We start from the raw sequence: 11,572 nt of genomic DNA, 5'->3' as shown, positions 1-11,572 counted from the left end.
TTATTATGGCCCCCCCTTACAATGGAGCTATATGATCGCCATTCTAACTGGCATGAGATGGTATCTCATTGTGGTTTTCATTTGCATTTCTCTAATGATTAGTGATGATGAGCTTTTTTCATATGTTTATTGGCTGCATAAATATCTTCTTTCGAGAAGTGTCTGTTCATGTTCTTCACCCATTTTTGATGGTGTTGTTTGTTTTCTCTTGTAAATTTTTTTAAGTTCTTTGTGGATTCTGGATATTAGCCCTTTGTCAGATGAATAGATTGCAAAAATTTTCTCCCATTCTGTAGGTTGCCTGTTCACTCTGATGATAGTTTCTTTTGCTGTGTAGAAGCTCTTTAGTTTAATTAGATCCCATTTGTAAATTTTGGCCTTTGGTGTTTTAGTCATGAAGTCTTTGCCCATGCCTATGTTCTGAGTGGTATTCTTCTAGGGTCAGCAAACAAACACAGGAACAGAAAACCAAACACTGCATGTTCTCACTCATAAGTGGGAGTTGAACAATGAGAACACATGGACACAGGGAGGGGAACATCACATACAGGGGCCTGTCAGGGGTTGGGAGGCTAGGGGAGGAATAGCATTAGGAAAAATGTCTAATGTAGATGACGGGTTGATGGGTGCAGCAAACCACCATGGCACGTGTATACCTATGTAACAAACCTGCACGTTCTGCACACGTATCCCAGAACTCAAAGTATAATAATAATAATAAAAGAATGGAGCTATATGGAGAATGGAAGACAAATGGGCCAATTGAGTCAGTGAATGCCCTACACTTGCCAAAGTCCAATGGGTCCAATCGTTCTCTGGGCCACTTTGGTGTATATTTACCAGTTCCTGAAAACATAATTGGGGTTGACATATTGGTGCATGTACACAGACACACACACACACACACACACACACACATACATATATAATGGCCTGTATCATAGTATATGTATATTTATATATAAACACACACATTAATCTAATTTTACCAAGAAAAGTAGTAAGGCAAAGATAAGTTACATGATTTTGCATAGTTAATAAGTGACAGATCTGAGGTTTGAATTAAGTTGTCAGGTTTAGGTGTCTGCGTGGTTACCTCTTATGACGCTGCCTTTTCTAAGAAATGTAACGAAGTGGCTGCTTTGAGGTTCACCAAATTATGTAGTATGCATTGACCTTAAACCAGAAACATCCATTTCATCTCAATTCTAACATGTATTTTATAGTAAAATAAATAAATAATATCACAGAGCAAGTCATTCTGCTTTATAAAATTGCAACAATTTTTTTTCATCATTCAACATAGTCTGATTCTGGTAAGTTTATTGTGCTGCTGATTTCAGTGCTAACGGCCTCTTGAAGAAAATTAGCTTTTGCAAAATAGTAAGTTTTAAAGTAGTCACATTGCAAACCCCTCCAGCAGAAAGGAGTAAAACTTCTATTGCATGTCTTTTGTAATTTTTCTTTGGGTCTGTTCTAGAAAAAGATAAAATTAAGCCAAATCGTTTTGATTGCATTGGAGGTCACAGAAAAGATTCCTTTCCTTATGGGAAATGGTCCACAAAGACAGCACCCGATAGAATCCAATTAGATGGTTAGAAAGGTTGGACTGAGTTTGCATGGCTACCCCTGTACTTGCCACATCGCATCCCTGATGAAAGGAAACAATTTTATGGCTCGTTCAACATTACGCTCAAAACTGAAATAAGTAATCACCAGTTTGCACCATCTAGTCTGTCTAAGGCAAAACATTTTAGCTGAAGTCACAAAAGGGAAAAAACCCTTTTCAAAGACTCCTACATAACAGAAGGAATTGAGGACATCCCTCGCTCCCTTGATTTCCTACTTAAGGTTGGAAAAGGAACTCCATTTGCTTTTTGGTTATCACTTTTCTGCAATAGATTTTGAATAATGTAAACCAATTACCTCATTCCTGTTCACGTCATTCAATTTTATTCCAGTCGTCCCCAACTGGTAAAGAGAAAAATATAACTTTTCCAAAGCCCTTCAGTGTTATGGGCTCATTTATTTATTTAATAAATATTAATTAACCAGTGATGATGTGTCAAGCATTACTAAACTCAGCATTAGAGATAAAAAACGGAATATAAATAGTACCAGTTCTATTGAACATCCAGGTCAATAGGAGAGACAGAACTGTAAACAAATACAAACACATTGAAATAATGTGTATGAAATATATTAAAACAAAAAAATATATAAAAAGTAATTTAATAAGATTGCACAAAGATCAGAGGCAGCACAGAGGAGGAAATGATTATTTCTCTTTGTACTTTTTCTGCCATCTTCAAACTTTTGGAGTAGAAAGATAAAACATTTACAGACCTAAACGTTAAATATAAAATTAGTTTACTGCCAACCTCAAAAGTGTTGTACAAAGTAACTAGTAATATTATTGGCTAAATTTGAATATGGGTTGGTCATTATATTAATATTTTACTCTTTCCATCATTGTCACAAGGCTTAGTTTCACATTTTTAGTTATGCATTATATTCCAACAAATACATGATATATTATTTTGTCATACATTTTTAGAGAATGTACTTTTTTCCACAACTTCCAGTGACTTTTCAGGATTATTGTCTAACAATTTTATTACTTCCTGAATAAAACATTTGAAGTGTTGGAATTGTTCTATAAACTACTAAATTACCAAATGTTTAAGCAACATTGTCTGTAGATGCAATCTCTAGTTATGTTGGCTAAGAGGCCATCTATAAAGTGATTTTTAAATCACTTATTGTCCAAAACTTGAATTCATATCATTTTATTTTATTTTATTATTTTATTTTTTGAGACAGAGTTACACTCTGTCACCCAGGCTGGAGTGCAATAGCGTAATCTCAGCTCACTGCAACCTCCACCTCCTGGGTTCAGGTGATTCTCTTGCTTCAGTCTCCTTAGTAGCTGGGACTACAGGTGTGTGCCACCATGCCCAGCTAATTTTTGTATTGTTTAGTAGAGATGAGGTTTCACCATGTTGACCAGGCTAGTCTTGAACTCCTGACCTGAAGTGATCCACCTGCCTTGGCCTCCCTAAATGCTGGGACTACAGGCATAAGCCACCATGCCCAACCTGCTTTTATGTAATTTTACAACTAAGGTAGTTAAAAAAAAGAAAAAAAAAAAAGGAGAGGATGTAATAGACATCTATGTTGTGTTTACTCAATGTATTATTCCATTCTCATGCTGCTATGAAGAACTACCTGAAACTGGCTAATTTATGAAGAAAAGAAGCTTAACTGAGTCACAGTTCTGCAGCCTTAACAGGGAGCATGACTGAGAGGCCTCAGGAAACTTACAGTCATGGCAGAGGGTGTAGGGGAAACAAGCACATCTTCCCATGGCAGAGCAGGAGAGAGAGAAAGAAGGGGGAAGTGCCACACAGTTTTAAGTCATCAAATCTTGTGAGAACTCGCTCACTATCACAAGAACAGCAAGGGGGAAAATCCACCAATACGATCCAGTCACCCTCACCAGTTCCCTCCCCTGATACATAAGGATTAAAATGTGACATGAGATTGAGTGGGGACACAGAGACACACCATAAATCTCAATATCATGTCCTTAGGGAATACCAATTGGGAAATAGCCACACCCTTTCCTTTGAGGGAACTGCTGCTTCTTCACTACAACTTTATATTTCGGATTCATCCTTTTTCAGAAAACCCGGACTGGCCTGGCATTGCCCATCATCGTGCTTCTGTTCTTCCAGCTGTCTAAAAGCATCCTGCTTTCAGCTCCGTCTCTTCACATCACGGTATTTTGTATTAAGTTCCTCACTGTACTTCCACTTAACTTTTCTCCTTTCTGGTTCTCTACTTCACACATTATAATTTAAAATAGACAAAGAAAGAGACTTACCCTTGCTCACTTCTATCTAGCTAGGCTGAAAAAGTGACCTGGAAATTGTTAGGTTTTTATACAATATTATTGAATGGATGAATCAGTACAAGAATAGAAATGTGATAAAGACACAGTCAAATTCTTTCACCTAGAGTTTTACAAGCTCAGTTCACAGGGAAATCCCCTATCTCAGGTCCTGGAGTTAGGACAACATAGTCTCAGAGACCACCAGTTTCCATGCCTCTAAGGAAAAATCCGAATGAATGAAGGTGACCCACTTTAAGAAGCAGAGATGAGATGGAAAAAGATGGTAAGCCCTGGTTTATACTCAGTGAGGCTCCCAGAAGAGCCCTGGTTCCTTCAAGATTTCCTTCAAATCTGAGTTACCTTGACATCCTTCCAATAAACGACGTTTCAGTAAAACCTACAGCTGAAAATCTAATTTCCATGCCCAACAATACAGGGTAGAAGAGGAAAACAGTTTGACCCATTGAGCAGCTCTAGACAGAAATACAAACTACTCTAATAAAACATAATATTTTTCACTTTAGTAGCACTTTAAATAAAATATAAGATTTTGCACTTAGGTAGCACTTTCCACTTACCAGCACTTTCACATAGAGCAGATCACCTGAGATTTGTAATACCTTTGTGAGGATTTCCAGGTATTTATAGCCCTATTTTCCAGGAAAAAAAAGTAGTGATGTTTAGACAATATGTATTAATATTTTAATTATAATAAGATATAGGGTTTATTGAATGCTTGTAATATGCCAAAACTTGTACTGAGCACACTACGTCAATTATCTCCTTAATTAATATACATTTTATCAACATCCTTCTTTAAAATTCAAGCAAGTTGTGGCATAGAAGAGCACTCGTTTTGCATTGCTGGGACATTACTTTTGCTGAAACAGCATTCTGCAGGCATTTAGACCTGAGTCAGGCTGTTTCGTAATATAACTAGCATTGTATTTTTTACTTTTAATTTTTTTTAAATACAAGGTCTTACCCTGTTGCCCAGGCTAGAATCAAGTGGCCTGATCAAAGCTCACTGTCTCCTTGAACTGCTGGGCTCAAGTGATTCTTCCACCTCAGTATCCTAAGTAGCTAGGTCTACAGGTACATGCTACTGTGCCCAGCTAATTTGTACATTTCTGGTAGAGGTGAAGTCTTGGTACGTTTTCCAGGAGGATCCTGAACTTCTGGCCCCAAGCGATCTTCCCTCCTTGACCTCCAAGTGTTGGGATTACAGGAATGAACCACAGTGCCCAGCCTGACCAGCATTTTCTATTCTTGGTATTTCTTATACCTTTGGTGGTTTCCACCCACATTCCTCTGTGGAAAAATGTTCCCCATTTTATAATGTCCACTTAACATTTGAATTTCTCTCTTTATGCGTATTCTCATCTTTCAGTGGAAATTAAATTCGTTAATACATTTATTTCTGATCTGATGTCCCAACAAATCTTGATCTTGTTGTGAGAGAATCGTTCTCTGCTCAAATTACTTGTAAAATGTTGGGTTAGAAAAACTTTAATATACGTTTCTTCTGACAAACCTTCCAGAGCCTTTTATATAACAATGTGTATGTCTCTGAGAAGAGACTATGCTTTCCATTGCCTTAAATTATTTAACTTTTTCCTGTCACCTCTTAACATCTCCAAGGATCCCTTATGGCAGGATACTATTAGGGAGAAATAGCATTATTTGGCACTGTAAAGTTTAATTATGTTGCTACAATCCACAAATCTGTATTTCTTCCTTTACTTGATTGTTTATTCTTGAGGGCAAAAAGTGTAAATGTGCTTACTTTTAAGAGCTGGGGAAGTTTTATAGAACATGGTAGTTACGTTTTTTGTTCTTTTTTGTTTTTTAGAGGGGACAGGGTCTCACTTTGTCGCCCAGGCTGGAGTGCAGTGGTATGGTCCTGGCTCACTGCAAGCTCTGCCTCCTGGGCTCAGGTGATCCTTCCACTGTAGTTGTTTTTTAAATGTTACTTAAGCTTAATGTAATTTTTTCCCATACACTTATGGTTTTGCAGAAGCTAAAAAGACTATTTTTATTAGTCAATATCTTATGTTAAATACTTTTTATATACATGTCACATATCGTAACAGTCTTATATTGTACCACAGAGATATTAAACATTGCACTAAGCCTACCATTGTTACTTAAAATGTTAAATAATCAGTAGGATAGCTGGCTTCTTTTTTAGAATTGTTTAAATGTGGGAGATATTCTTTGTTTTCTGGAATGTCGATTAATGTGGGATGATGGGTAGCTTCTTAAAGTATCTTCATTTCTTGATATCCTTACAAATATTTTATGGTTTATTCATTAAGAACATTTTCTCATTTACACAATAATATTCTTGTTTGAATATTTAAAAAGACTGAACTAGAGAATTTTTCTAAATCCATAAGTAGCATAGAGGGAGATATAAGGTGTATAAGCAGATAAACTGAACGTAAAAAGATCTCAGAATTGTTTTTGTTTACCAGATCTCTAGTTTGCAACTTTTTCTCTCTTCTAAATCGTGGTTCTAACAGGAGATATTTTTGTTGTTTTTTTTTTTTTTACATTTGTCAATGTTTAGAAACTTTCTTCTATTTCTTTAAACTGAGGAAGATGTGTATCCAGCAGTACTGGTACATATATCTAGTGCATAGAGGCCAGGGATACTTTGTTCAAAATAGTATTCCCTATTGTGTGTGACCCTTCTATTGGCTGTCTTCCTTCTCCATGTCACCACTTCATGGCTTTGTTGTGCTTCCGGAATCACTTCTCATATAAGCAAATTACGCCCATATTCTCCTCCTGGAGTTTCCTTTTGGAAAATTCAAACTAAGACATCTGTTTAATATTTGTAAACATCTTAAATGCACAGGACAGCCCCCCTGTTTCTGACCAAAGGACTTTTTTAGTTGAAAATGTCAGGACTGCCTGGGATAATAAATCAGGCTGTAAAAAATTATGGCTTATCAATTATCATAAATATATGCATATACTAAAATATTTTGCGTAATTTTTCCAATTTTCATTTTTGTTATTCTTGTTGTTCAGAAATGCTTTGAAAAGTGATGTTCAACTTAATTTCAAGGTGACACATACATGGGATATTAGAGAAACTCAGTAATAGCAGCCATGGGAAATTTACCAAGAAGTTTTTTAAGCCCACGTTTGAGGAGCTCTCATACAGATCTCTTTGGAGACACTGAGAAAGACTGTAGCAGTGTGTTCATATGGTATTATTATTATTATTTTTATTTTACTATTGCAACAATAAGATTCTTGGCAGCAGTCAGTGGGGCCTGTTATCACACCTCTCCTGACTTCTCCTTTGTCATACTGACCTTCATGTTGGTGAGTATGAAATGACCATATTTGCCATCTTTTAAAATTTGTGATTTGTTGTGATTTATTTAATTAAATATTCAATCTGACATCTAGTGGAGAAGCTGTCACACTTTTCTAGTATCCTTCTCCACCCTAAACTTACACTGGAGCTCAACTGGGGCTTTGCTGAATGGTTCTTGGACATGTCTATGGCTTCCACCTTAGCGTTTCCCTTCCTTAGGGTTTTCTCTTGCTGCGTGAATATACACCCCCCATGAACATATGCAAAGACAGAGAAGTCTGGAAATGCTGGGAAATTGTGACCCCCAGGAACAAGCCTCAGTGGTATACACTCCAGCATTTGTCTCTTGACTTGGCATCCTGAGGTGTGGTCTAAGATGCCTTTCAGAGGGCCCCACAGCAAGAGTGAGCCCCAGTTGCTCAGAGTGGTACTCCCTATTGTTTGTGACCCTTCTGTTGGCTGTCTTCCTTCTCCATGTCACCACTTCATGATTTTGTTGTGCTTCTGGAATCACTTCTCATATGAGCAAATCGTGCTCATATTCTCCTCCTGGAATTTGCTTTTGGAAAACTCAAACGAAGACATCTGTTTAATATTTGCAAATTTGGATTTTTTTCACTAGAAGAGCCCTTATATTGTCTAACTTCTCAGTCCCATACAACCTGTAATTTTCGTTCAACGTGGACACTTATTTTGGAAAAAAAAAACCCCTTAGCTAGTCCTGAAATCTCCTACCCACTCCAGGACAACAGGGTAAACGGTGGAATCACTGTTATACACTGACCTAATTTTCCTGAAAAAAAATATAATGCTGGCTTTTAAAAATATAAAGAGACAATATGTCTAGAGAAAAACGTTTCGTTTTACATTAAGAAGAATACTTTAAAACTCTACCCCCATCTTTTCTCAGTAACAGAGCTTAAGCATTGAGGAAGTGAACTTTAATGTCATTTGGCCTGATTCATTCAAACACTATGCCAGGAAACCTTCCGTTAAATGAGAGAAGTTAGGTCAAGGAACCAAACAAAAGCAGTAAGTAAACATCAATTTGGTTTACATGCCCATAAAAAAGAGCAAGACTGCTGTAAAGGAAAGGAAGTCAGAATTGGATGGGGATGTCTTCAATGGCTCAAAGGACTGGTAATGGGATGTGTGAAGCCTTTCTTTTCTGGGTCAGCAGTCTGAATCCAGGCCGGGTGAGTAGAACCCAAGAAAGTCATTATTATTTCACAGCTGATTTACACACTCTTTGGAATGAGCCTGGTCTCCCTCCAGGTTTGGAAGACTCGTGTCTGCAGCCAAGCCCTCCCCGTCATCCAGAGCAGTGATTGCCCCTGTTCTTCGCTGCCTTGACAGAAAGGCCAGGGATTAAATGAACATTGAAACCGGACTGCACTCACTGTGGCCAGCTAAGGAGCCTCAGTGCACTGGCCATACAGGATTGATAGCAAAGTAGCGTTTTCTCTTTTCTGTTCTTGCACTGTATAGATTTAAGGGGAATTTCAGAATATCAGATGTCAGTTTGCTATTTGTCCAGGTCATTTAAAACATTTTGAAAAGAAAAGGATTTCAAAGGAGCTTATCAAAAGTTGCGTTTGGCATGGAGTTCCGCGTGACATGCTTCAACGTAAGAGTAAAATGCCGTGGCCAAGTTATAACTCCTGGATGCGTAAGTTCATCATCGCAGCACTCACAAAGCCCACACTGGAACAGTTTTCTTTCAGGCACTTAGGTGAAAGGTGAGCAATGTTCGATTTCCTTCTGCTTTCATGATAAGTAATAGAGTGGTCATTTTCTCACAGTAAATTAAGAAGTAACAAATGGATTTCAATTTTCATAATTTCACTCAGGGTATCTTTTGAAGTGTGTATTATTAGTTTGTACTAATGCAAAACTACCAGCTGAAACTAATCTCCCTAATGAGGTTCATTCGTCCTTTGACAAGGCAATAGTTTCCTCAAGAAAAACTTAACTAATAGTGTGGCCAGTACCTTATAATTAATTTTCTTCCCCAATCCTTGCAAGCATGAAAACAAACAGTAAATTTTTCATTTGTTCATCAGTTTTGAACAACTGTTTAGCAGAGATATGCTTGATTAATGGATTTAATTTGTTCCTTTCTTCTGTAGTCGGTTTTCATATTACCTTGGTTATCAGAGGATAGGACCATAATGTGGGCATTCTCATCGCGGTCCACTCCATCAGTGTCAGCGCTGGCTTCTAGCTCCGGGTCCGCATCTTTAACCTTTGTCGTCCTGCAGAATCTTTCATCAATCTGTGTTACAGTCACCTTGGGAAGAAAAGGCAGAAGCACTCAGTCAGCACTTACAGGTAGTAAAGTGTGTCATTATTTCTAACAAAATGCTGGCAGCGGTGCACCTTTCATTTCCAACCGAAATATGATTTGTGAGATCAGCAACCCAACTGTTAAAAGAGACAAATGGAAGGTACCGGTCTGGTCACTACAAGGCCCTCTATAAAAACCAATACAAAATGCCTAATGCTTTCCTGCATGCTGAGCGCTTTAAATGACTGGGGCTAGTTTTGCAAATTGAATATTATTGTCAGATAATGAAAGTACCTGTGTAGAGGTCAAATAGCATCATAAAGTATAATGGCAGTTTTCATAATACTGACCGTTTCATAGTAGGGCACAAATCTCCATGGTTCAAATCTGTAGTTCACTTGACTTTTCAGTGTGACATAAAAAGTCATAAACTCTGGCTTGAGGGGTTTTCATTCTTCTTTTTAACCTAAGTGTAATGTAGACTTTGTAGAAAAATGTAAATGCTTAAGAAATTTTAAAAGATGCCTTTCTTTAGAACGTTTTTGACTCTCACATAAAATGTAAAACTAAAACATATATTTAGATATTTTTATGCATAAAATGTATAATATTTGTGACAGGAGTTACCTTCTTAGTATAGAAAGATAATGACCTAGAGTACAATGTTTACAGAAAACGTGTTCTAAATACACACTGTTTGTTTAAAGAAAATTTCAGTAATTTAGTTTGGATACTGAGTTCCATGACCTTTCTTTCTATATAATTGAGAATCTGTTAAAAATAGTTAAAATGGATTTTATTATTTGTCATAACATGCTTGTCAGTATTATTCAATATTTCTATTATAGTATTATGTGCAAAAACTTGAAATTAATACTTCATTGAATATCTCTGGAACAATACATATAAAAATGATTTTTTGACATTTATTCCAGGCAATATTTTTTTAACCTTCTTTGGAAGATAAAAATACAAGCCAAAATAATATGACTGATATTTAAGAAAACTTTTCCAATTTATATGTAACTGGGCTAGACTTGAACTGATGTACTGGCAAGATTTAGGTTCTACTACCAACTTTGTCATTTACTGTTTTTGAGTTATTGGACTAGTCCTTCATTTTTGTGACAATAATACCATATTCATAAACCTCTTATTTATGCAAATGTGAGGCTCTGTTACATTACTTCAAAATGGACCAACAATTTTAGTGGCTACCCACTGTGGACTAATTTTATCAGTATTCCTTATTTTGGCATGCAACGTTCTCAGCAATCTAACCATTCAGCCACCTATCCCACACGTACATTTCATATGTACAATATACTTACGAAACCCTCCAGTCATCCTGAACTTCTTACTAGTCTCTCTACTCCTTGTGTATGATTATGCCTCTGTCCCTGTGGTGTACCCTCTTCCTGGCTAGTGCGTACTCACCCTCCCTCCCTACATCTCTGTTCAGTAAACTTATACCTATCTTTATCGTTCAGATAATTTCCCCTTACATCCTGAAGTCTTTACAAGTTATCCTTGTTAGTTTTAATTTCTTCCTTCTTTGTGGCCTCATAGTACACTGTTTTTCATTCTTCTAATGTACAAACCACAGTAGAATTAGAAAAATAGTTGGGGCATGTATGTCTGTCTCTACATGAATTATGTCAGGAGTACCTATTTTCCTTTTTCTTTTTCTTTTCTTTTCTTTTTTTTTTTTTTTTTTTGAGACAGTCTCCCTCTGTCAATCAGGTTGAATTACAGTGGCTCCATCTCCGCTCACTGCAGCCTTGACCTCCTGGGCTCAAGGGATCCTTCCATCTCTCAGCCTCCCGAGTAGCTGGGACTACAGGCACATGCCACCACACCTGGCTAATTTTTTGTGTTTTTTGCAGAGGTAGGTGGGGTTTCACCTTATTGCCCCAGCTGGTCTCGACTCCTGGGCTCAAGCAATCCACCTGCCTTGGCCTGCCAAAGTGCTGGGAATACATGTGTGGGCCACCTTGCCCAGCCTAGACTAATCTCATTTTTGTCTTTGCCCTGTCCCATAGGCAGAACAAAAATG

The 11,572-nt window shown here is 37.3% G+C and overlaps 1 long non-coding RNA gene across 1 annotated transcript; it reads right to left on the bottom strand.

Annotated features, from left to right (window-relative positions):
• Window positions 1–9,205: 9,205 nt before the first annotated feature.
• Window positions 9,206–9,982, bottom strand: LOC112619650. The gene is made up of 2 exons (XR_003118269.1): window positions 9,867–9,982; window positions 9,206–9,519 (listed from the first exon to the last, which is right to left on the bottom strand). It is a non-coding gene; the product is annotated as an uncharacterized LOC112619650 (long non-coding RNA).
• Between the last annotated feature and the right edge of the window lie 1,590 nt (window positions 9,983–11,572).

Source organism: Theropithecus gelada, chromosome 2 (assembly GCF_003255815.1).
Source record: "Theropithecus gelada isolate Dixy chromosome 2, Tgel_1.0, whole genome shotgun sequence".
Taxonomy (NCBI): domain Eukaryota; kingdom Metazoa; phylum Chordata; class Mammalia; order Primates; family Cercopithecidae; genus Theropithecus; species Theropithecus gelada.
This window is presented reverse-complemented; position numbering and strand designations above follow the sequence as displayed.